Source organism: Canis aureus, chromosome 26 (assembly GCF_053574225.1).
Source record: "Canis aureus isolate CA01 chromosome 26, VMU_Caureus_v.1.0, whole genome shotgun sequence".
In the NCBI taxonomy this organism is placed as follows: domain Eukaryota; kingdom Metazoa; phylum Chordata; class Mammalia; order Carnivora; family Canidae; genus Canis; species Canis aureus.
The window spans coordinates 21,884,739-21,906,905 of record NC_135636.1 but is presented as its reverse complement, the minus strand read 5'-3'; the positions used below and the strand labels follow the sequence as shown (position 1 = coordinate 21,906,905).

General features: G+C 45.4%; 1 protein-coding gene and 1 pseudogene across 2 annotated transcripts in view; both read left to right on the top strand.

Moving 5' to 3' along the window:
- Positions 1-22,167, top strand: part of CDS2 (CDP-diacylglycerol synthase 2) — a 62,385-nt gene that overhangs the window by 17,349 nt on the left and 22,869 nt on the right. The gene's annotated exons all lie outside the window — the stretch shown is intronic.
- On the top strand, positions 743-1,595 carry LOC144298806 (ATP synthase F(0) complex subunit C2, mitochondrial pseudogene; annotated as a pseudogene).

The following is a 22,167-nucleotide window of genomic DNA, read 5'->3' as shown; positions in this document are numbered from 1 at the left end:
ATGCAGCCTCTTTCCATCATTGCAACAGAAATGTACATTCCCTAGATGTTGAAACAGTCACTTGCCAGAGGTGGTGCAAGTCCTGGCAGGGTTCTCTTGCTGCCTGAAGGGCCTAACAAGGATGCCATGATTAGGTTCTTAGTGTAATGTGGCAGTTCTCTTTGGAGAAATGAATCAGTTACTGATAAATTTAGGCTTCAAAATAATAATAGTCGTCTAAACAAGAGGTCATTGGTGGAAAAATAATCAGTTGAGAAATGGTCCCGTTATGTCATATATGGAAGTGGGCTCGGAGGGACTGACCAGCCAATCTGCATTCTGATCACCTTTAGCCAGTTTTTCCAGGGGCTTCCCTCTGAAGGCATAAATCATAAATCTTCTGTATTCCCTTCAACTATAGGTGGGTAGTGTCCCATCCTACTTTGAATATGAGGGTAGTTTGTGGAAGCCCAAACACCTCCTTTACTGGCCAGTTTAAATAGAATCTTCCACTACAGTCTGGTCTATGCCATGTTGAGGCTGATGTCTGTCACCCCCTATAGTTTTGGGAGAGCAAGGGCCACATAGGCTTTGTTTTTTTACAGGGATGTCAGCCAGACTCAGTTTTCTCTTGAACGGTTGCCATTTCTATCTTCTGTCTGTTCCACAGAGAATTCTGTACAGAGAATTTTCAATTTTCACATAGTGGTCTGTTGAAAACACTTTGGGACAGTAACTATTTTGAGCACTTCTGTCAAAGAACCATTTCTTCTAAAGATATCAGCCTTTCCTAGAGGCTTTTTATCAGACAAGTGACATCTCATAAATCTAGAGGATCCTGCTTGAGTCCTGAAACTGGTTAGATATCTTGTTTCCTAGATCTCAAGGAAAAATTACCTCGATAATGGGCTTTGGTGTTGTAACACATGGCTCTTATATTTCTCATTGGTTTTAAAATACCCAAAATACAAGCTCTCTGTCTTCTCTGCACTGGGAACAGCTCTCCTGCCACAACTGCTCATCCCCTGAAAATGTACACCTGTGCAAAGTTTGTCTCCAACCCCTTGGGCAGGAGCACCTCTCAGCTGTTGAGCCGATCAATGTCTGCAGCGATGTTAAAAGCAACGGGAGACACTGACAGATGAGAGCCTCGACAGCTTGGCAGCCCCATGTTCCCTGACCTCACTTATTCCCAGCCATAGCTTCTGAACCACAGCCATTTCAAGAGACATCAACACAGCAGCCAAGTTCATTGGGGCTGGGGCTGCCACGGTAGGGGTGGCTGGCTCTGGGGCTGGAATTGGGACTGTGTTTGTGAATTTCATCATTGGTCATGTCAGGAATCTGTCTCTGAAGCAGTAGCTCTTCTTTTACGCCATTCTGGGCTTTGCCCTCTCGGAGGCCATGGGGCTCTTTTGCCCGATGGTGGTCTTTGTCATCTTCACCATGTGAAGGAGCTGTGTCTCATCTCCCATAGGTCTTTATCCTGTGTCTCGCCCTGTATGTTCCTTTTTCTATACCTCTACAAGCAGCCTGGGGAAAGTGGTTGGCTCAGGATTTGACAGAGGGAAGACAAATAAATACTGTATTAATAAAAGAAAATCTAAAATACAAGAAGGAGCCATTATATGAAGTTGAAAAAACATTTTGGTATCTAGGGGATCAAGAAAGGGATGGAAAACCAGGATGGTTTGAGATTTTTCAGCCCCCCCCCCTTTTTTTTCCAGGGAAAGTTAGCCCAGGATTTCCATCTTCATTCATCACAAATCTGTCTTAGCTTTGATGAGTTCAGTATAGATATGGAAGCTGACCTCAGGGGCTGGTGGTTTTGGTTACTTTGAAGAATATCATATTGTCTCCTATGGTCATCCATGTGGGACTCTAGGGCTTGCTCATCATTCTGACTTGTTTAGCACTGCCTGGGTGAGGGCAGGGGAAGGGCTTATGGGGGGTGGTGACAGTTTAGCTGGAGGAACAGGAGTGCGTCTGGAAAGATGGACGAAGAATAAGTTAGGGGTCCCAGGGGGAAGGCCCTGAAAGCCAGGCCAGAGAATTTAGGGGGAAGCCAGCAAAGGTGGCTCAGCACCTCAGCACAGAGGAGTTGAGAAGCTTAGATCTATCCATTTGGTGCATTTTTAAAGTATGGAAGCAATCAATACTTGTTTGGTGGAAAATGTGGAGGTGATGGGAAAATATTTAAACATTTAAAATTACCTTTAATTTTACCACCTAGAATGTAACTGCTGCTATCATTTATATTGTGCCCTGGTAATCTTTTTTTCTGTGGCTGCTTGGTGTTTTCCCTATCTTTTTTTTTTTTTTAAGATTTTATTTATTTATTTATTTATGAGAGACACAGAGAGAGAGAGGCAGAGACACAGGCAGAGGAAAAAGCAGGCTCCATGCAGGGAGCCCAACGTGGGACTCAATCCCGGGTCTCCAGGATCATGCCCTGGGCTAAAGGTGGCGCTAAACCGCTGAGCCACCCGGGCGGCCCTCCCTATCTTTGTTAAGTAGGTCGTCATGTAAATGGTTTCTTCTCATAATGGCATGATGAACATCCTCCTGTAAATGAGGTATTTCTCTAGATACTCACTTTGGGTATATTTCTCACCAAGGAATGACTAGATCAGAGGAGATGTGAGCCATTTAAAGGTGCTTTTTTTTTTTTTTTTAAGATTTTATTTATTCATGAGAGAGACAGAGACATAGGCAGAGAGAGATACAGTCTCCTCACAGGGAACCTGATATGGGACTCAACCCCAGGACCCCAGGATCATTACCTGAGCCAGAGTCAGATGCTCAACCACTGAGCCACCCAGGTGCCCCTAAAGGTTCTTAATACATATTTCCAACTTGCCTTTCATAAAGTGGTGGTAATTTACATTTGCATGAGTACTATATGAGCATATTGGTTTTCTCTGAGCCTGGTCCAGTCCACTGTGAATGTTCTTTTTATCTATTCAGTTTGATGTGAGAAAATGGCTTCTATGGCCATTTTATTTATTTACTTATTTTTAAAGGTTTTATTTATTTATGGGAGAGACAGAGAGAGGCAGAGACATAAGCAGAGGGAGAAGCAGGCTCCATGCAAGAAGCCTGATGTGGGACTCGATCCTGGGACTCCGGGATCACATCTGAGCCAAAGGCAGACACTCAACTGCTGAACCACCCAGGTGTCCCTGTCCATTTTATTTTTGATGTCATTGATTATTAGTGAGGTTAGATAAATATACAGGTTATTTGACAAATTGTTTCTCGCTGATTTTTTTTCTGTTGGCATGACCACATTTTATTGATTTGCAAGAGTTTTTTGTTCTTATTTTGAATAGTTAAGGAACCTGAAAGATCTCATTTTTCACAGACATGCTTCAGTGATCACCTGTTCAGCAGGGCTGTGAAGTTCTTGTAAGGCCTGATCATGCTGTGACCCATGGCTACTTGTATATCTATAACTAGAGGCAGGCTTCCTGGATTATCAGAATATTGACTCCCATTTTACAGGGATGAGCAAAAGGATCTAAAACACAAGTTAGACTTTGAACCCAGGTAGGCTGAGTCTGAGTTCCATGCTGTTTGCTTTAGCCATTCTGCTTTCTTGATCTCCCTAGTCATGATTTGATTTTCCATGATTTGGCCAAAGAGCTCCTAACACAAGAGGACCAGGACCTGTGAGCATCTCAGGGTTAGCCAACAGGGCCATGGGAGTTGGAGAGCACTTGCCTCACTCTGTACTTGTCTTGGAGAGAGGAGGTGGGGTAGTGGCACCAGAGTTCCTTGGGGCCTGTATGCTGGAAGCAGGGGCATCTCCGCACAGGCCCTGGAGGCTGCACCAATGTGAGGCCTGCGTGCCAGGGAGCCCATACCCCCTGATGCCTACCTCAGCTCCTCTGTGGAACCTTCTCTATTCCTGCATCCCATTTCTTCATCTTCCTTTCTTCTCCAGTCTTCTATGGAAATTGTTCAAATTCTGGTTAGGTGTTGTCTCTCAGCAATAAAATGTTTGGATTTGGGCTCTTTGTCTTGGAGTTCTGTAGCTCCCACGAGATTCAGTAAAGGCGTGTTGATCTGTTATGATGGTTTCTGACAGGGAGGCAAAACTAACTGTCCCTGGGAGAAGCAAGCTTGAAAGCACAGCCATCCTGTCGACATGGTCATAAGCTCCTGGTTGCTGTCAGACTTGGCTGTTCCTAGCACATATGGTTGTCAGAAGGTAGAGGGGTGCTAAGTCAGCTGTGAAGATTAACAACAGGCTGGGCAGTGAGAACTAGGCCTCTGGTTTCGGGAGGAATTTGTTGAGCTTAGTAACTAGAGTTATAGAACAAAAAGAAAATATTGGCATGTCAGTATTTATTTCTGGTATTGAAGTACCACATTATGTTAACATGGTATGTACCCCTTTTAGGAGTAGCGTGACTTCTGGCACCCTATATATATATATATATATATTTTTTTTTTTTTAATCAGATTCTAGTTAGTTTCTTTTCTTTTCTTTCCTTTCCTTTCCTTTCCTTTCCTTTCCTTTCCTTTCCTTTCCTTTTCTTTTCTTTTTTTTTTTTTTAAGATTTTATTTATTTATTAGAGACAGAGAGAGAGGCAGGCTCCACACAGGGAGCCTGACGTGGGACTCGATCCCAGGTCTCCAGGATCACTCCCTGGGCTGAAGGCGGCCTAAATTGCTGAGCCACAGGGGCTGCCCTCTGGCACTATATTTTATTTTTTGATAGTTGTGATATACTGAACTGATTTAAAAAAATTTTTTTTTTAATTTTTATTTATTTATGATAGTCACAGAGAGAGAGAGAGAGAGGCAGAGACACAGGCAGAGGGAGAAGCAGGCTCCATGCACCGTGAGCCCGATGTGGGATTCGATCCCGGGTCTCCAGGATCACACCCTGGGCCAAAGGCAGGCGCCAAACCGCTGCGCCACCCAGGGATCCCCTGAACTGATTTTAAGATCCAGTACGTTTCAATCCACAACTTGAAAAACTTAGCCTTACCTTACTTTATCTCCCTAATACCTCTGAGATAGGAATTGTTTCTGTCTTGAAAAAGCTGAGGCCTGAGGGTGACACAATCACTCCTAAGATCACACAGTTGGTACTGGTTCCCCTTTTCCCCATGCCTCTTAGATACTCTTCTCATTGAGATAGACTTGCTTCTTTGGAAAATCGGTTGCAACCTTTTCTTTTTTGTTTTTTTGCCTAGTTTATCACTTCTTACTTGTGTTTATAGGATTGATTTCCTTATTAATGTAGCTTTAGTGAATTCCAGTATTATTATTCTTTTTTTTTTTTTTTTTTAGTATTATTATTCTTAAGTACTGAGAATGTTTTTGTGAAAATTAGTAGTACACATTTGCTCATTGTTTTGGAAGTTTTGTAGTTTGGAGGCTTTCATGGCATTCATCCTCTGCCTCTCCCTAATAGAATGAAACACTACAGGTGCATAGATGACGTGCAGGTGTGACAGATGAATTTGGGTGTTTACAGGTCCTCACTGTCACCAGCCGCAAAGCATGCTGACTTGCGTTTCCTTCTCTGTGTGTCAAGCTTATGGATAGATTTCTTCTCGCCCCGTGTCTCCCTCAGGCTGCAGAATACCTATCTGCAGGGCCTAAGAGTCTTGTCGGTCCTGTCAGCCTCAAGCGTTTCTGATTGAGAGGTTATTGCTCCCAGCCAGGACCTCTTGAAGTAAATGCTTTGAGAACAGCAGGGGTTGAGGTCTAACAGTGCGCACCTAGAAGCCTGTGTTGGGCACTGTGCCCGAGGACCCTCTCAGACTGTGAATTGCTCACTGACTGTATTCATTTTTAGGGCAGGCCTAGTTCTGAGAGCCTGGGCCATCTGAGTTCTCCATCCTTGTTAGAGTTCTTTGGGAGAGAGGCAGCTTTGGAAACACTTTGAAGACAAGTCTGCAGATAGCCAGTGTCCTGATAATGAGGGAGGATACTCTGGGATTCAAACTTGAGCACTGAAGCACAGAGTCTGTACTATTGGGGTAGATAGCACCTTCACTCATTAGCCCCTGAGTCCTGCCTAGGCAGAAGAACAGTAGAGATTTCAGGCGTTGAAAACAAGATAGCAGACCCCAAAGTGACTTCACTTATGCTAAGCCTTACATCACCAAACTGAAACTTTGGCTCTCCCACAAATGGAATCTTAAACTAGTCAGAAGTTATCTGACAGCACTAGTTAGATAATCTGCCTGATGCACCCCTATCTTTCCCTAAGGGAATTCCCTAAAGGAGAATGACCTCACAGTAACCAGTCTGCTTTGGCCTAGCATGACTTCCTTATTCCTACCCCTTTCTGCCTATATAAGTCTTTTATTTTGTACAGATCTTCAGAGCTCCTTTCTGTCTGCTAGGTGGGATGTTGCCCTATTCATGAATCATTGAATAAAGCCGATAAAACCTTTAAAATTTACTCGGCTGAATTTTTTTTTTTTTTTTAAGATTTTATTTATTCATGTGAAACACAGAGAGAGAGGCAGAGACACAGGCAGAGGGAGAAGCAGGCTTCATGCAGGGAGCCCAATGTGGGACTCAATCCCAGGACCCCGGGATCACGACCTGAGCTGAAGGCAGACGCTTAACTGCTGAGTCACCCAGGCGTCCCATGAATTTTGTTTTGTTTTAACAAAGGAAACCTAGGATGATGTCATTAAGCGTCCTCATTGTAGAGGTGCATAATAATCTTTAGGTAGAGGATTTGCAACCTCAAACATTTATAAGAAAACCATTTTTTTTAAATTGATGAAGCAGGTACATTTTGGTTATCTAGAAATTTCACTGTGAATTAGTGGATTTTTCCTTATTACCAGAAAAGTGAGGTGTTAGAGTTTATTCTATTCATCAAACCTCAACTTCTCAGCTGAGAATGGAGTTGGGTGGGGACAACAGCCAGCCTGTCCACAGTGTGAAGACTGCAGTGGCTTATACAACTGTGCTTGTTACAAAGATGGTGAGTAATTTTTTCAGTTGATGCATCTGTCTGTCTTTACTCAGAGTGACAACCAGTTTGGCAGGGGCTTAGCTTCTGGAAGTCCAAGCTTGCAGGAAGCAGGTATTTTCCTTTTGCAAGGTTGTTGGACAGAAAGCAGTCAGCAGCTGCTGGAGATTATTTTCTCATTGTACTACTCATTTTAGTCTCCTAGATGTTTGAGGTCTCATCCTTAGGACATTTAAAAAAAATTTTTTTTAAAAATTTATTTATGATAGTCACAGAGAGAGAGAGAGAGAGGCAGAGACACAGGCAGAGAGAGAAGCAGGCTCCATGCACCGGGAGCCCGACGTGGGACTCGATCCCGGGTCTCCAGGATCGCGCCCTGGGCCAAAGGCAGGAGCCAAACCGCTGCGCCACCCAGGGATCCCCCCTTAGGACATTCTTAAGAATTTCTCATTCATTTCACTTATGAAATCTGCAAATCTGGGTGAACACCGTGAGCTTGGCACCATTTTGTGCAGAGTGGCTGGCTATGTGAGAAATTATGCTTGCCATTTTAACCTACAGACTCAGGAGTGGAGAAACTCCTTTGTTATTCCTTAACCTGTCATCTTCTCTCTCTTCTTCCCTTTGTGAAGAAACCTGTATCGGGGACCTTGTATATATCAGTCATTGTTATAGGCCATTGGGGATGTAGCAGTGAATAACCAAAGTCCCACATGGAGTTGCTTTCTGGAGGTGGGGGGGCAAATGTTTTATTTTTTTATTTTTTTATTTTTTTTTCAAATGTTTAATAATATCAGTTTAAAATGTTAATAATATCAGGTGGTAGTGATGTTATGAAGAACAAAGCAGGTATTTTTTAATATGATGGAAGCATTTTGAAGTGTTAATGTTGGAAAGGCCCTTCTGCTAATGAATCTGATTGGCTCAAAGAACAGATGTGTTTTTATTCTTTCTGGAGCATTTTCCATTATTCAAGGGAAATGCGCAGAGATATATACCTTTTGTAGGGTAGGACTGAACCATTTAGGGCTCTGAAAAGTTTTACTCTGTACATATAATCATTACCCCTGGCAATATCAGGTATTTGTCTGCAAATACAGTTTATGACCACTCTGGGTTTTATGTGTGCTCCCTGAGGACTCCCTCACCAGCCTCCCCAACCCCAGTCATTTTAACCGTTGAGAAGGGCTGAAAATGCAGCCTTTTTAGTCACTAGTTGGATTTGTAAAGCTGTAGCTTTAGGGTGGTCTTCTCCACACAAATACTGGCATACCATTATTTTAGGCATTTCATAGATAAAGGTTAATGAATTTGATTAAAATTCAATGAGTCTTGGGGCAACAAGGTGGTTCAGTTAGTTAGGCATCCTACTTGATTTCAGTTCAGGTCATGATCTTGGGGTCGTGAGAGGGAGCCCCGCCTCGGACTCTACCCTGGGTGTGGAGCCTGCTTAAGATTCTCCCCCACCCCCCCCAAAAAAAAAAAAAAAAAGATTCTCTCTCCCTGGGCAGCCTGGGTGGCTCAGCGGTTTAGCACCGCCTTCAGCCCAGGGCGTGATCCTGGAGACCCTGGATCAAGTCCCACATCGGGCTCCCTGCATGGAGCCTGCTTCTCCCTCTGCCTGTGTCTCTACCTCTCTCTCTGTGTCTCTCATGAATAAATAAATAAAATCTTAAAAAAAAAATAAGATGGGACTTGAAGGATGAGCAAGGAAGAGAAAAGGCAAGGAGCAAAGGAGGAGAAGAAGGAAGAGTGGGATGTAATGAGAATCAACGAGTAGTTTTGCTTGGATGAAGTATGTGGTGTGTGGAGGGTGTGGAGGGCCTGGAATAGAGGTAGTTTGTCTTTAATTCACTAGGCAAAAATGAGTAGAGGAGAGGTGTGATCAGAGCTGTGCTTTATGAAGATTAATCTGGGAATATGTGCAGAATAAATTAGAGAAGGGAGGAATTGGTGGAGAAACCAGTTGGGAGGCCAGCGTAGTAGAGAAAGGTTGATGTGCAGACTTCAGCAATAGTACTAGCAGTGAGATTAGGAATAAGGAAGGACCCTGTAGGGAGAAGATCACATAGTTTGAGAACTGATGAGAGGTGTGTGTGTGTGTAGGGAGGTGTTAACAGTTGGACTAAATCAATTTTTAAAAGATTTCGTTGGCTTTTATTAAATGATTTGTAAATCAGGCAGCATCCCATCTAGCAAGTGGAGGGGACTTCTGAGGAGTTGTATGGAATGGAAGGTTTTTATGGGGGGAAAGAAAGTTACCAGCAAAGGGATTGTTCCAGACAAAGGAAGAGAAGTTGGGGGTCTTCTCATGCAGATTACCTTATCTTCCTTTGGGGGTTAGAAAGGGCCCATGTGGCAGACTTACTGGTACTGATCAAAAATTCCTGACTGACCCGTTAAGACTGCATTTCTGGAGGAGTTTGAAACTGCAGTTAGATTAAGTGTTAGGCTCTGGTTTGGGAAGTTGGTATAAGTGATGCCATTTGGGGCCTGTGGTTTTCAACAGGGGGTGGAGATAATGGTGAGGATCAGTGTTCCCCATGGAGCATATGGAGCATATTTCAAGTAAATTAGGGTCTTGAAGTAAAACAGAATGAAGAGCCTTTGTGGGTTGGGAAGGAGATGATGGGTTTGGACCCATTGAGTTTGAGGTGCTGGTTGGACATTGGAGGTGTCTTGTTGGCAGGTTGAAATGTAGTGCTATAGCTTGGGGGAGAGGAAATAACTAGTGTTATGGAGGATGAGTCCATAGAAGAGAAGCTGATGACAGTGGCTCACTTGCTGAGGATACAACATACAAACACAACCTGCATTTAGGAAGTGTGGGGAAGAACAACAGAAAGGATATGATTGGAAAGGGAAAAAAAAAATAAGACTGTTTTAGTTATAAATGCAGGAAGCCACTCAAATTTGATGAAAAAAGAATTTATTGGCTCGTGTAACTTAAACACCGCAGGAATTCCAGCTTTAGGCCTAATTTAATCTAGGGTCTCAAAAAAAGAAAAAAAATTCTAGGGGATCAAATGTCACCAAGCCTTGGTTGCTCTCTTTCACAAGGTTGCAGGATTTTCTAGCAAATGAAAGTTCCATGGACAAGGTCATGTCTTCAGGGAATCACTGTGATTAGTTTGTGCAGTGAAAACATACAAACTGTGACTAAACATATTTATCCGTATTATCAAAACATATTGGTTCTTGAATGCAATCATTTTGTCAGTAGACTAATGGTTTAAGGCATGTACAGTGGTAAGTATTAGGGATTTAAAAATTCTGATAGGGCTGGATTGTAATGTCATCCAAACCAGGGAATTAGGAGGACGTAGGTAACTGGCTAGAGGGCTTAAGGCTTCTGGAATGCTTAATTTTGTTTTTTTGTTTGTTTGTTTGATTTTTTTAAAGATTTTGTTTTTTAAATTTTTTAATTTTTATTTATTTATGATAGTCACACACACACACACACAGAGAGGCAGAGACACAGGCAGAGGGAGAAGCAGGCTCCCTGCACCAGGAGCCCGATGTGGGATTCGATCCTGGGTCTCCAGGATCACGCCCTGGGCCAAAGGCAGGCGCCAAACCGCTGAGCCACCCAGGGATCCCTGGAATGCTTAATTTTGTAACAGTCTTTTTTCCCAGTGCCCTGGCCCTTTGCACCAATAACAGAAACCAGGGAGTTTTACTCTGTTGAGGGACCTTTATTTGCCCCGTTTGAAAATTGAGACTTTTAGTCTTTGTTGCAGGTGACCCCTACTAGGCTGTGAATGAGCTGGCTTGCAAAACTAGCTAAATGTGGAGTGAACAGTTTTCCATTCCATGCTGGTCCTTCAACTAAAAGATCCTGGTTCATTCAGCCTGTTAGTAAACGTAGAACTAAATGCTACCCAGAAGGTTTCAGCCTCTAGAGGAAGATCAGAATCTTCTTTAAAGACAGTTTGGAGTTGATAATAGGATGACCAGGTTCATTAGGTTTTTGTGTGTAAGCCAGAATTTTGTTCCAATCAATAGGCTTAGGAAAAGCTACTGTGGTTGCCACATGGAGATTTCCAGTGAGTGTTGTAGGATCTTGCCAAAAGTTAGGGGTTTGTTTCACTAAATCTTTTAGGGTGTTTTCGTGGAGCAAGTTTTATCCGGTGTTTGGGCTGGTCCTCACTAACAAGCACACGGCCTGGCTGATACAAGTCTGAGAAACTGGGATAGTAAGTTGGAATAAGTATGTTAACGTCTTTAGTAGGGCTCCTGGGTGGGTCAGTGGTTGAGTGTCTGCCTTGGGCTCAGGTCAAGATCCCAGGGTCCTGGGATGGAGTGCCGCTTTTCCCTCTGACTGTGTCTCTACCTCTCTCTCTGTGTCTCTCATCAATCAATAAATAAAATCTTAAAAAGAAATTCTTTAATAAACGTGAATTAAAAAAATATTTTATTTATTATTTATTCATGAGAGACACACACACACACAGAGAGAGAGAGAGAGAGAGAGGCAGAGACACAGGCAGAGAGAGAAGCAGGCTCCATGCAGGGAGCCCGATGCAGGACTTGATCCCAGGACTCCAGGATCACATCCTGGGCCTAAGGGAGACACTCAACTGCTGAGCCACCCAGGTGTCCCAGTTAACATGAATTCTGAGTCACTTTAGGAAACTCTTTAACTCTGGCTCACAGTCTGGCCTTGGTCCAGGGAACATAAGAAATTTGGGGTTTATTCAGATCCTCAGATGACATAACTTCAAAGGGGCAGGTTTTATTAGGTTCAGGAAAGGCGAGAATTGGGAGAGATTCAGAGGAAACGGGAAGTTCAATGAAAAGGTTAGTAGAATGGTGATGTAGAGAAGTTGGGGACTGCACACCAGATACATCCTGAGACAGAAGACAGGAAAGGAAAAAAGAGGCCTCTGAAGCCCCTTTTATCTCCTTTGCTTGCTTCCATTAGTCCAGGAGAGGCAACTTTAGATTCCTGGTAATGTTTGGAAGCTTCAAAATCCCCAAATCTCAAAATTTTATTCAGTTTTGACATCTTAGAGCCATGGCTGTCTAATTCAGTTTTGAGAAAATAAGTTTGGGGAGATTGAAAGTTCTCTATAATGGCCATTGAAGTTCTAAATTACTTTTAAGTTGCTCCATTTAGTTAGGAAAACAAGACTCAGAAGCCATTTAGACTTCTTTCCATGATTTGATTGCCTCAGTTAATTTAGAAATAGTATTTTGCACAGAGGCAAATAGAATCCTGAAAATGTTTGGAGGCCTCAAGGTATCAACTAAAATGGGCATCTCATTCAGTTCTCTCCCTCTCTCTCTCATTTAAGGAGCCATAGCTTTCTAATTTAATTTGAGAAAACAAATTTAGGGAGATCGAAAGTTCTCCATAATGGCCATTGGTGCTCAAATTAGTTTTCATTAAGTCAGTCCATTTGGTTATAAATGTGCATGTGGAAGGACCATAGTTTTTATTTTTATTTATTTATTTATTTTTTGGGACCATAGTTTTTAAACATAAAACTGGCTGGGGTCCCAGAAAGGGGGCACCCTCAAAGCATTTTGATGACTAGAATCCTATATCATAGAGGTTTTTCTCTAGAATAAGGAGAAAAAATCCTAAAAGCGCAGTTTCAACAGGACCAGCCTGGTTCCAGAGGAATCAGGTCGAAGGCCAGGAGGGTTCCAACAGGAAGTCTGACTCTGAAAAGGAGTCAGACTAAAGGCCAAAAGAATACTCTCATAAGAAACAAGGCCTTAAGACATCTCAAATAAAGCCTGAAGAGCTTGGACACAAAGTGGAGCTCGGAATCCAGGAGAAAAACTTACCTTCACACTCCAAAGTTGGTGAGAAAGCAGTGAGTCCATTTGGTCTTGTGAATACTGGCACCTGTTTGCCCACCAGCTTTGGAGTTAGGGCGGATCTTTCCTGGATCCCATTTCTTATCACAAGTAATGTTAACATTAAAAATAAAAGTCAGGATGCCTGGGTGGCTCAGCGGTTGGCTTCCTGCCTCTGGCTCAGGTCGTGATCCCGGGATCCAGGATCAAGTCCCATGTCGGGCTCCCTGTGAGGAGCCTGCTTCTCCCTCTGCCTGTCTCTCTGCCCATCTCTCTCTCTCAGTCTGTGTCTCTCATGAATGAATGAATGAATGAATAAATAAATAAATAAATAAATAAATAAATAAATAAATAAATATTAAAAAAAATTTTTTTTAAGATTTTATTTATTCATGAGAGACAGAGGCAGAGACACAGGCAGAAGGAGAAGCAGGTGCCCGCATGGAGCATGATGTGGGACTTGATCCCAGGACCCTGGGATCATGCCCTGAGCCAAAGGCAGATGCTCAACCACTAAGCTATCCAAGCGCCTCTCTTAGCCAATATTTGAAGGATAAATTAAAATTGACCAGAAAGAAGAGATATGGGTGTCCATGGGTGATTTGCAAAAAGTGTTCTAGGTAGGAACAGAATGAACAAAAGCCCTAAAGGTGAGAAAGTACAACCTGTTCTAGGAACTGACTATACTTCAGAATGGCTGTTAGGAATGACAGTGGAAGGGTCAATAAGACCCTGATCTCAAAGTGGTTGGTACACCATTTAAAAAAGTGTAGGTCTATCCTTTAGATTACTAGAGGTAGAAAATTGCCTCCATTTAGATTGGAGTGCTCCAGAAGGAGTTCGGGACAGTGAGTGACATCAGATTTTCTTTCTGGAAAGGTCCTTCTTGGTGCAGTGTTAACAGTAAAGGGAAGGTAGGAGTGTACTCAAGACTGGAGTGAGGTGGCCAGTTGGGCTGCTGCAGGTTCCCAGAGCAGAGATGGTGTTGGCTTAGATTAAAGGGAGTTCCAGAAATGACAGGAAGGAGTAGATGGAATGGAAAGCTTTTTGGAACTATTAACAGCCTGAGTGATAGATAGTTCTAGGGGTGGAGGGAGGAGCCACCGAAGATGATGGTCACATTTCTCACTTGAGAATTCAGGGGAAAGGACATAATTTGGTTTTGGACACATGGAGGATTTTAGGCATCTGTGGGACACCCAAGGGGAAACATCTAGTACATTTGGATGAATGGGCCTGCAGCCCAAGGAGAGGCAGTTGGAGGCATCAGAAGGAATGAGATTACTTGAGGAGAGTGGGTAGTAAAGAATAGGAGCCTCAGAAGAAACCCTGTGGAACCCCCAAATTAAGATGCTGGAAGAGGAAGCTGCCAAGGACAAGGCTGACTAAAGAAGGCCCTGCTGAAGAGGCAGCTGGGAAGGATGTGCTGCCTGGAAGCAAAGGAAGGGTGTGTCTTTTGCATTGCCTGAGCAAAGGGAGGTGCGGAGGGGGATCCCTGGGTGGCGCAGCGGTTTGGCGCCTGCCTTTGGCCCAGGGCGCGATCCTGGAGACTCAGGATCGAGACCCACGTCGGGCTCCCGGTGCATGGAGCCTGCTTCTCCCTCTGCCTGTGTCTCTGCCTCTCTCTCTCTGTGACTATCATGAATAAATAAATAAAATCTTTAAAAAAAAAAAAAAAAAAGGGAGGTGCGGAGGACAGAGTGCTGTGGGCTTAGTGATTAGGTCATTCATTGGTGAGGGGAGAGTGCTGCAGCAGAGTGGCTGGGCAGGCAGGTGGCTTGCTGTGGTTGAGGACTGATGCAGTCAGAGAGGGGAATGGGTGGCCATAGCTCTTGCCAAAGATTCTCCTGTGAAGTAGGGAAGAAAGTGCATCGGGTGGATGAGCTGTCAAAAGCTTTTTATTCTTGAGCCTGTTTACCTGGTTGTAAGGGCCTGTGATGAGGGGGAGGGGAGGATCCAGATGGGAAAGAGGATGATCAATGGTGTGAGGACTCAGAGGAGGTGGTAGCAAAGGTGCGAGCTTGGGCCTGTGTATCCCAGTGCAGCTGGGACTGTCCTTCCAAGGGAGCCGTGTGTTGGCCTGTGGCTATCAGTGGTATATTTTCTGCAAAGGCCCCAGTAGCCCCCTGGTAATAGTGTTGTCTGGAGGTAAAATGGTTCATAGCCAGAGTCATAGCTGTCTCCCATGCATGCATCTTTTCATGTCCTTTCTTCGGAGCTCTTTGGTGTGGAGTGGAGTCACCTGTGGAAGTACTTTAGGTGAAACAGTCCATCTCGAGTAGCTGAACGTGTTTTCTGTAGATCATATTCATATGAGGCTTTTGGAGGACATTGTATGGCTGTATTGGGGATGATTGTGACTTTCAGAGTAGAACTCTTCTTTCTTGATCTTTTGTTTAAACAAGTGAACTTGTTAAATGGCATTAATATCAGAAAAACTGGAAATATTTGCTCTTCCTAACACTAGACACACACACACACACCCCTACTTGACTTTCTTAGTAAGAGGGACATATGGGTCCCTGATACTCTTATGTATAAATCTATTTCTGGCAATTTCTCTCCTGGGGATGTGTCTATAAGTAGGGTAGTGGATTGCCCAGCAGCTGCCACAGGGTTTAAGGAGATGGCAAGCCCAATATTTAGCAGAAACGTTAGGCTCAGCCTGATGACTTTCTTCTTGGATAAGTTTTGTGATATGCATCTAAAGCAGCATGAAACATAGTTTGTGTGAGTTATGGAGTCACCGAGTAAATGAAACTTATGAATTTGAAAGCATTGCCATTGGAAAGGACAGAGTTGTTGGAAGCAGAACCAGCCAGTGCCCTGAGCACTACCTTGTAATGAAATTTCCCTGAAAATGGAAAAGAGAAGAAAGAGCCTAGTAGATGGAACCATTTATTTTCTTTCCCTAGTTTTATACTCCTCACCGGCAAACACGAACAGAATATTAATATGTTTTCTTTAGCAAGGTACAAGACTGAGTTGCATCTGGTAAAGAAATGTGTTGTGGGGTGAGTACCCTCTGCCAGAAGCCTGCTTGATACAATGCCAAGGGCTCCTGTTCAGCCTGGCCGCAGCCACACCGTTTTTGGTCAAGCTCTGACCATCACCACTTGTGGGTGTCACCATAGAGTTTTGAGAAACAACAAGTTCAGAGGGTGGGCCCTGACACTAGCTGGTAACCAAAAGGGAGCCTCAAAAGAATGCTGCCTCATAAGTTTTTATAAGTCCAAGGCAGTCCTTCAACAAACACTGGGAATTAAGAGGGAGTAGGAAGAGGTAGAGTTTTCTACCTAGAGAATAACAGTGAAAATGAGTTCTTTGAGTGCAGGTCCCTCCCCAGGCCAGGAAAAGCCAGGCCTCAACCATAGACAGCTTCCCCTCCCATCCTGCAGCTCCCCTGGCCCTCCCTCACTGCCTTCTCTTGCTTCCATAGAAGCAACACTTATGTTCTGTGTTGTTTTGAGCCTCTCAGGTCAGGGCTGGGCTTGGCTTCTGGGCAGTGTGGGGGTAGAGAGGCCCTGGAAGGCTGGTAGGGAAAGCCTTTCTGAGCTTGAGCTTCTCTAAAAATGTCAATAGGTCTTAGCTGAGCAATTAGTACCCAGGACATTCTGTCCTCAGACTGACTTTCTGCTTTCTCTTCATGGTCTAAGTGAACCAGAAGGGCCTAGGAGAGAGCTTTTTTTCTTTCTTTTTGAAATATCTTTTGTTTCCTGTTTACACCAGCATCACAAGCCCCTTGGGGAATGGCTAAGGGATTGTGGAGAATGGCTGTTGATTGAGATAGAATTTCAGAGGTAGGCTCTGCTCCACTTAGCCTCTGATCGGGGCCCTTGGGTTGAAAAGGGAGGAGGAGCTGCCTGGGAGCTGGGCTGCAGCAAAGCAGCTTTCCTGTGCTGTCCTCCCAGCAGGGAGGGGGCCAGAGTGGGACTAGTCTGGTCTTGCTGTGAGGGCCACTGGGAGGCAGAGGCGTGGGTCTTGGCACGTGAGCTGGAAATCACAGTGGGTTCTGTCACACTCAGGGCGGTCTGGATTCTTTGGTCTGCAGTAAAATTCTCACTAGCCCCTTAGGTCAAATCTTTGGGTGCCTGTTGTGTTCCAGGCATTGCTCAGCACAGTGAGAAACAAGGAGCCCACGGCCACTGAGACACCGCCGTGCCTGGCATGTATGTGATATTTTAGCCTTGTGCCCCAGCTTGCACAGAGTTATATATGTGTATTGGTAGTTCCATTATAAAGCATGCACAGGAAAGAAAATGCGAAAGAGATAAATAGGAGTAAGTTCTAATATTTCTTCCTACACTTCAGTAGATTGTGTTGCATGCATCCCACTCCAGAGCACTAGGATATACTGCGGCCTTTGTGTGTCACACCACCCCATTCCACAGTAGCTTTGGGAAGTAGATTTTTATTGAATTGGGGGGCTGTCTATTGGATGAATGAAAGGCATGAGAAAGGAAGCAGGGCAGGCCAATGCTGAGCTCACATAATTGGTGAGCACATGGGCCCCAGAAAGTCCTGATGGCTGCCATTTTTTCCATTCCACGCTCCGGCAGGTGTGGCCATGTTGCTTTTTAGCTCCTTTATAGTTTTCACAGACTTGCATTGGTGTGGCATTTGATCATTCCAGAAGCTGTCCAGGATAAGGGATCCTTTCTTCACTGGCAAGACCAGAGATCGGAGGCCGATGGGGAGCATAATGAGCATCAGAGCTGGGTCCTGGGCCCTGCTCTCCCTGACTGGCTACTGCCTCCTTCTGCAGGAGGTCATCTCTACCTCTGCCTATCTTGCCATCCCTTGGAGGAGCAAACCAGCATACCTCTCAGTACCTCTGACTCTAGGTCCAGCACATGTCACTTTTCTTTTGGGCAAGAACTTGGGCTCTAGGTCCCTGCCTCCTCAGCATCCCTGCCCACCATGGAAACTGCCACTAGCACTTGGCTTCTTGTACGCAGCATAAGAGCCAAAGAGGAAGTCCTGGTGATCCAGGTGAAAGGCCTTTTCCCATGGGGTGGAGAGGAGTCAGAACACGATAAGCCTCCAGGTTCTTTCAAGTTTGTGTTCCTTTGACCTGCTCTCTTGTGACATCTACACCTGGGGGTGGGGGTGGGTGGAGACTGGCATCAGGAACCCAGAGCCAGCTGTCTTGCCCCCTTGTCCATGTTTTCTGGGCTATGCCCTTGAGCCTTGCACAGGGATTTGCCCTTCTGCCTTGTTGGGTCCTGTTGCAGCTTGTGAGGGAGTGGTTGTCCAGATGCTGGCCTCCTACCTAGAGGGTGCCACCAGGTGAGGGCTCTGATGGTACTTATTCAGTGTCCTGGCGTCAGGCTCAGGACCCTGAGGTTATTTGGTTAAGAGACAAGTAAAACCTAGAAATCTCTTTCAGGCTTGTTCCTTTAGGGCGGTAACTTCATTTCTTAGTTCATCTCAAGCCCCCTGACATCTTAGTAATAATAGTTATAGGGATTTATTTACTTATTTATTTATTATTTTAAAAAGATTTTATTTATTTATTCATGAGAGACACAGAACGAGAGAGAGGCAGAGACACAGGCAGAGGGAGAAGCAGGCTCCATGCAGGGAGCCCGACATGGGACCCGATCCCGGGTCTCCAGGGTCATGCCCTGGGCCAAAGGTGGTGCCAAACCCCTGAGCCACCCGGGCTGCGATATATATATATATTTTAAAGATTTTACTTATTTGAGAGAGAGTGTACACAAGCTGGGGGAGGGGCAGAGGGAGAGGGAGAAGCGGAATCCCCGCTGAGTAGGGAGACCGACGTGAGGCTCGATCCCAGGACCCTGAGATCATGACCTGAGCCAAAGGCAGACACTTCATTGAGCCACCCAGGCACCCCAGTTATAGGGTCTTTTTAAGAAAGATTGATTTACTTATTTGAGAGAGAGGGAGGCAGAGGGAGAGGGAGAGAAGCAGACTACCCCCTTGAGTGTGGAGCCCGATGCAGGGCTCAATCCCAGGACCTCGTGTGACTGGAGCTGAGATGGAGTCAGCCACTTACCCGACTGAACCACCCAAGTGCCCCTTATAGTATCTAGAACTATAGATAGTTCTCCCTCTCAACTATTTTCTATCTCAGGGTACCTTTCTGCCCCTCACCCCATCTAGCAAGGAAAGATAGGAATCAGGTAGGGTGATATTGCAGGACACAGTGCTGCGCTAATGCTCATCAAAAGTTGTGGAAGGTCCAGAGAGACTCCGCACCAAGCTGGAGCTCCCTGCCCTTCCCCTGCAGGCGCTCTGCCTCGGCTCCTTCCTGCCTTCCCCTCCTGGGGAAACCAGCAGCCTTTGTGAGTCTCCTTGACAACAGGATGGAAGTTAAAAATAACCTTGTGCTGGGACATGTGTGTGTGCGTGCACATGTGCTTGTGCCTAGATACATGCCCTCTCCCCTGCTGGGCTCTGCTCAGTCCCTGTGGCTTCCAGATGCTCCTGGTGAGCATCTGTGGGAGGCTTTGGTGGGGCCCAGGTGGTCACATGCTGGAGCTCCTTGGTTTAGGGGTTGGATCTAGATAATACTGCAGCATTGTTACTTCATATCGCTGATGGTTGCCGCTAGGGTGTGGGTGTTAATGTTCACATAAAGAATGGGAGGTCTTTCTGAATGCCTCAGTCTTCATTTAGTCTAACTGGAGAGTGATTAATCCCAGTGGCATTGCTGTATTTCACAACCTCTCAGGGTGCTGGAGTAGGTAGGACATAGCCCTGGGTGAGAGTTTTGCTGTATCTCTTTAGGGAACTCCCGCAAGTAAGGAGGACTCTTTCTGGGGGCGTTTTATAAGGTGAGGACACTGAAGTACAGAGGCACTTGTGTGACTTGTCCAGAGTTACCTGGCTGAGCTGTGGCAGAGTAAGGAAGAGTGACCCTGTCATCAGAAGCTACAGCTCTTCCCTCAGATCCTACTGATGAGGTCATCTTCACAGGTCCTTTACCAAAGCCAGCTGTCTTACATCAGCAGCCTCACACTAGTTAAAGCCCCGTTTTGTGGTGTTATCACAATTAGTTTAAAAAGAGCGGTTTCCCTGAGAGCAGGGGCTGGGTAACTCTTTACCACACTTGGGATTAATTCCTGGCTTTCTCTTCCCATTTTTCCATCCATTAGTAAGTATTTTGCTCTGTACCAGGCATGGGTAGGTCGTGAGAAAAAGGTGGTCCTTATCTTAAGGGAGCAACAGTTAGAAAAATCTCCCCATCAGTTCTCAATGGGGCCAGTGCCCAAAGGGAGGAGGGTAGGAGAAGGAATGACTGGGATGGAGGTGGGGTTGGAGAAGGCTGGGAGAACATGTCGGTGTACTTAAGGCTGGGATGTATCAGATGCTCCTATGAATCCAAAGGAAGGCAGAAAACTTGGTAGAAAAATGGTCAACGACTTGATAGACGCTTTACAAAAGAAGATACCCAAATAAACATGAAATGGTGCTTGATTTCATATACTTATTAGGGAAATTCAAATTATTCAACTTATTAAAAAATGTGACTGGGGCACCTGAGTGATTCAGTGGTTGAGCATCTGCCTTTGGCTTAGGTCATGATCCCGGAGTCCTGGGATCGAGTCCCGCATCTGGCTCCCCCCAGGAAGCCTGTTACTCTCTCTGCCTATGTCTCTGCCTCTCTGTCTCTCATGAATGAATAAAAATCTTAAAAAAAAAACAAAAAACAAAAAAAGTGACTCTTTGTGTTCACACACATATGTAATGAAGTCTTTGAAGGTGTGGTGAAACATCCTTTTACCATTTCTAGTTTACTTCATCCTGAATGTCTTACTGAAAAAATAAGATGGGGTCTCCGTCCTAAGCTCCGCACTCCCATGCTCCAGCTCCGTGTCTGCCCTCTCTGTGTGCACTGGCCAGTGGGGAGCCCGTGAGCCTGGATGCCCTGCAGCTCCCTGTGGACTAAGGTGCCCCTCATTGAGAACGTGGCATTGTTCTGAGGCACAGTGGTCTGTAACGCCACTCAGATGAATGTGCTGCAGCAGCTTCTCGTGGAGCCAGTTCAAGCATCAGGAAAATGCCAGGAATGAAGAGATCCTCAATTCCCTCAAGTACATCTGACCCAGCGGTGGGCTTGAGTCCACCTTTGTGCCTCTGGAGAAGTGCGAGGTGGAGGGTGCACAGGTGCACCCTCTCTTCACCTTCCCATGGGAGGCTCTGCCTGGCCCCAGTGACAACACCACTGTGCTCGTGACCAACACCCAAGCTCATCATCTGGCCTCCAGGTTGCCACACCCGTGTTGCCTGGTGTGTCCAGATGGTGTGCCTGTGCGCAGTGCAGCTCCCACTTTTCCAACCAACGACATTGAGCCTGACATCAAAGCCCTGCTGTCCCAGGGCCTGAGCTGTGCTAGGGTGCCCCTCTTCTCTCTGCTACCTGGCAATCACAGCACTGCCCCTTGGGGATTTCATCCATGATGAGGTTTCCTAGAAATTTGCATGGAGGAATGCCTGATGTCCAGGAAAATCCCCTGAGCTGGGCACTTCTTGTCCATCCCAGCCCACCCCTTCTCCACATCAAGGCTCCTCACAAAGTGTTGGGTGTCAGAAAAACAATGGATTCCAAGATGCTTAAAGGAAATTTAGTGGGATGAACACCTGGAAGTCAGAAGACCTTCGTTAATAGATTTGGGACCCACCACTGAACTTCTCAGAGCCTCTGTCTCTTCATTTGTAGAGATCTCCGGTCTCCTTTCCCTTCCTTCCAAAACTTCTCTGAGGTTCACAACAGGTATGGGAAACATTCTTACAGCTGTTGAGAGCTCTGCAAATACGAAGCAGTATTGTTAGACTCTAATTTGAAGCGATTTGATTTCTCTCTCCTCTCCCCAACAGCAGTAATTTTAAATTCCTGGAAGAGATAAATGCTCTGAGTAGTAGGGTCCCTAGGATTCAGAGCAGCCTGTCCTTGGTACTTTGGATAGAGAGCCTATTGCTGGCATGACTCTGGTCCCCTCATCGGGATTGGCAAGCAGGGTGAGTTTCTGATGTAGCCAGAGCCCATATGGCAATTCTGAGTGACATTGCACTGAGCTGCATGGCAGGGAAAGGACAGTGGCATACCACTCCTGCTGAAGCCTTGACTCTAGTAAGCAGTACTATGTGGCTTCCACACTGACTGGGGCTGGCCTCCCCATGGGGTGCTCTTGTGGAGTCTGGAAGTAGCACTGTGGACTTTGGGGGGGTCCAGTGCGGGACAGCCTGCACCCCCAGCTTTTCTCTAAGAGCTTTGCCAGAGCCGTGGGCCACCCTGGTGGCACTAGGAGTCCTCCTCATATAGCAGAGCAGGGACTGTTTCCTCCATGATATAGATGTTGATGGAGAGGGGTTTTTTTAGAGGTGGATGTGTCTTCCTGGGTGCCAGCGGCCAAACCCTTAATAGGTAGTAAACCTGGCAGCAAGGGCAGGGTCAGGA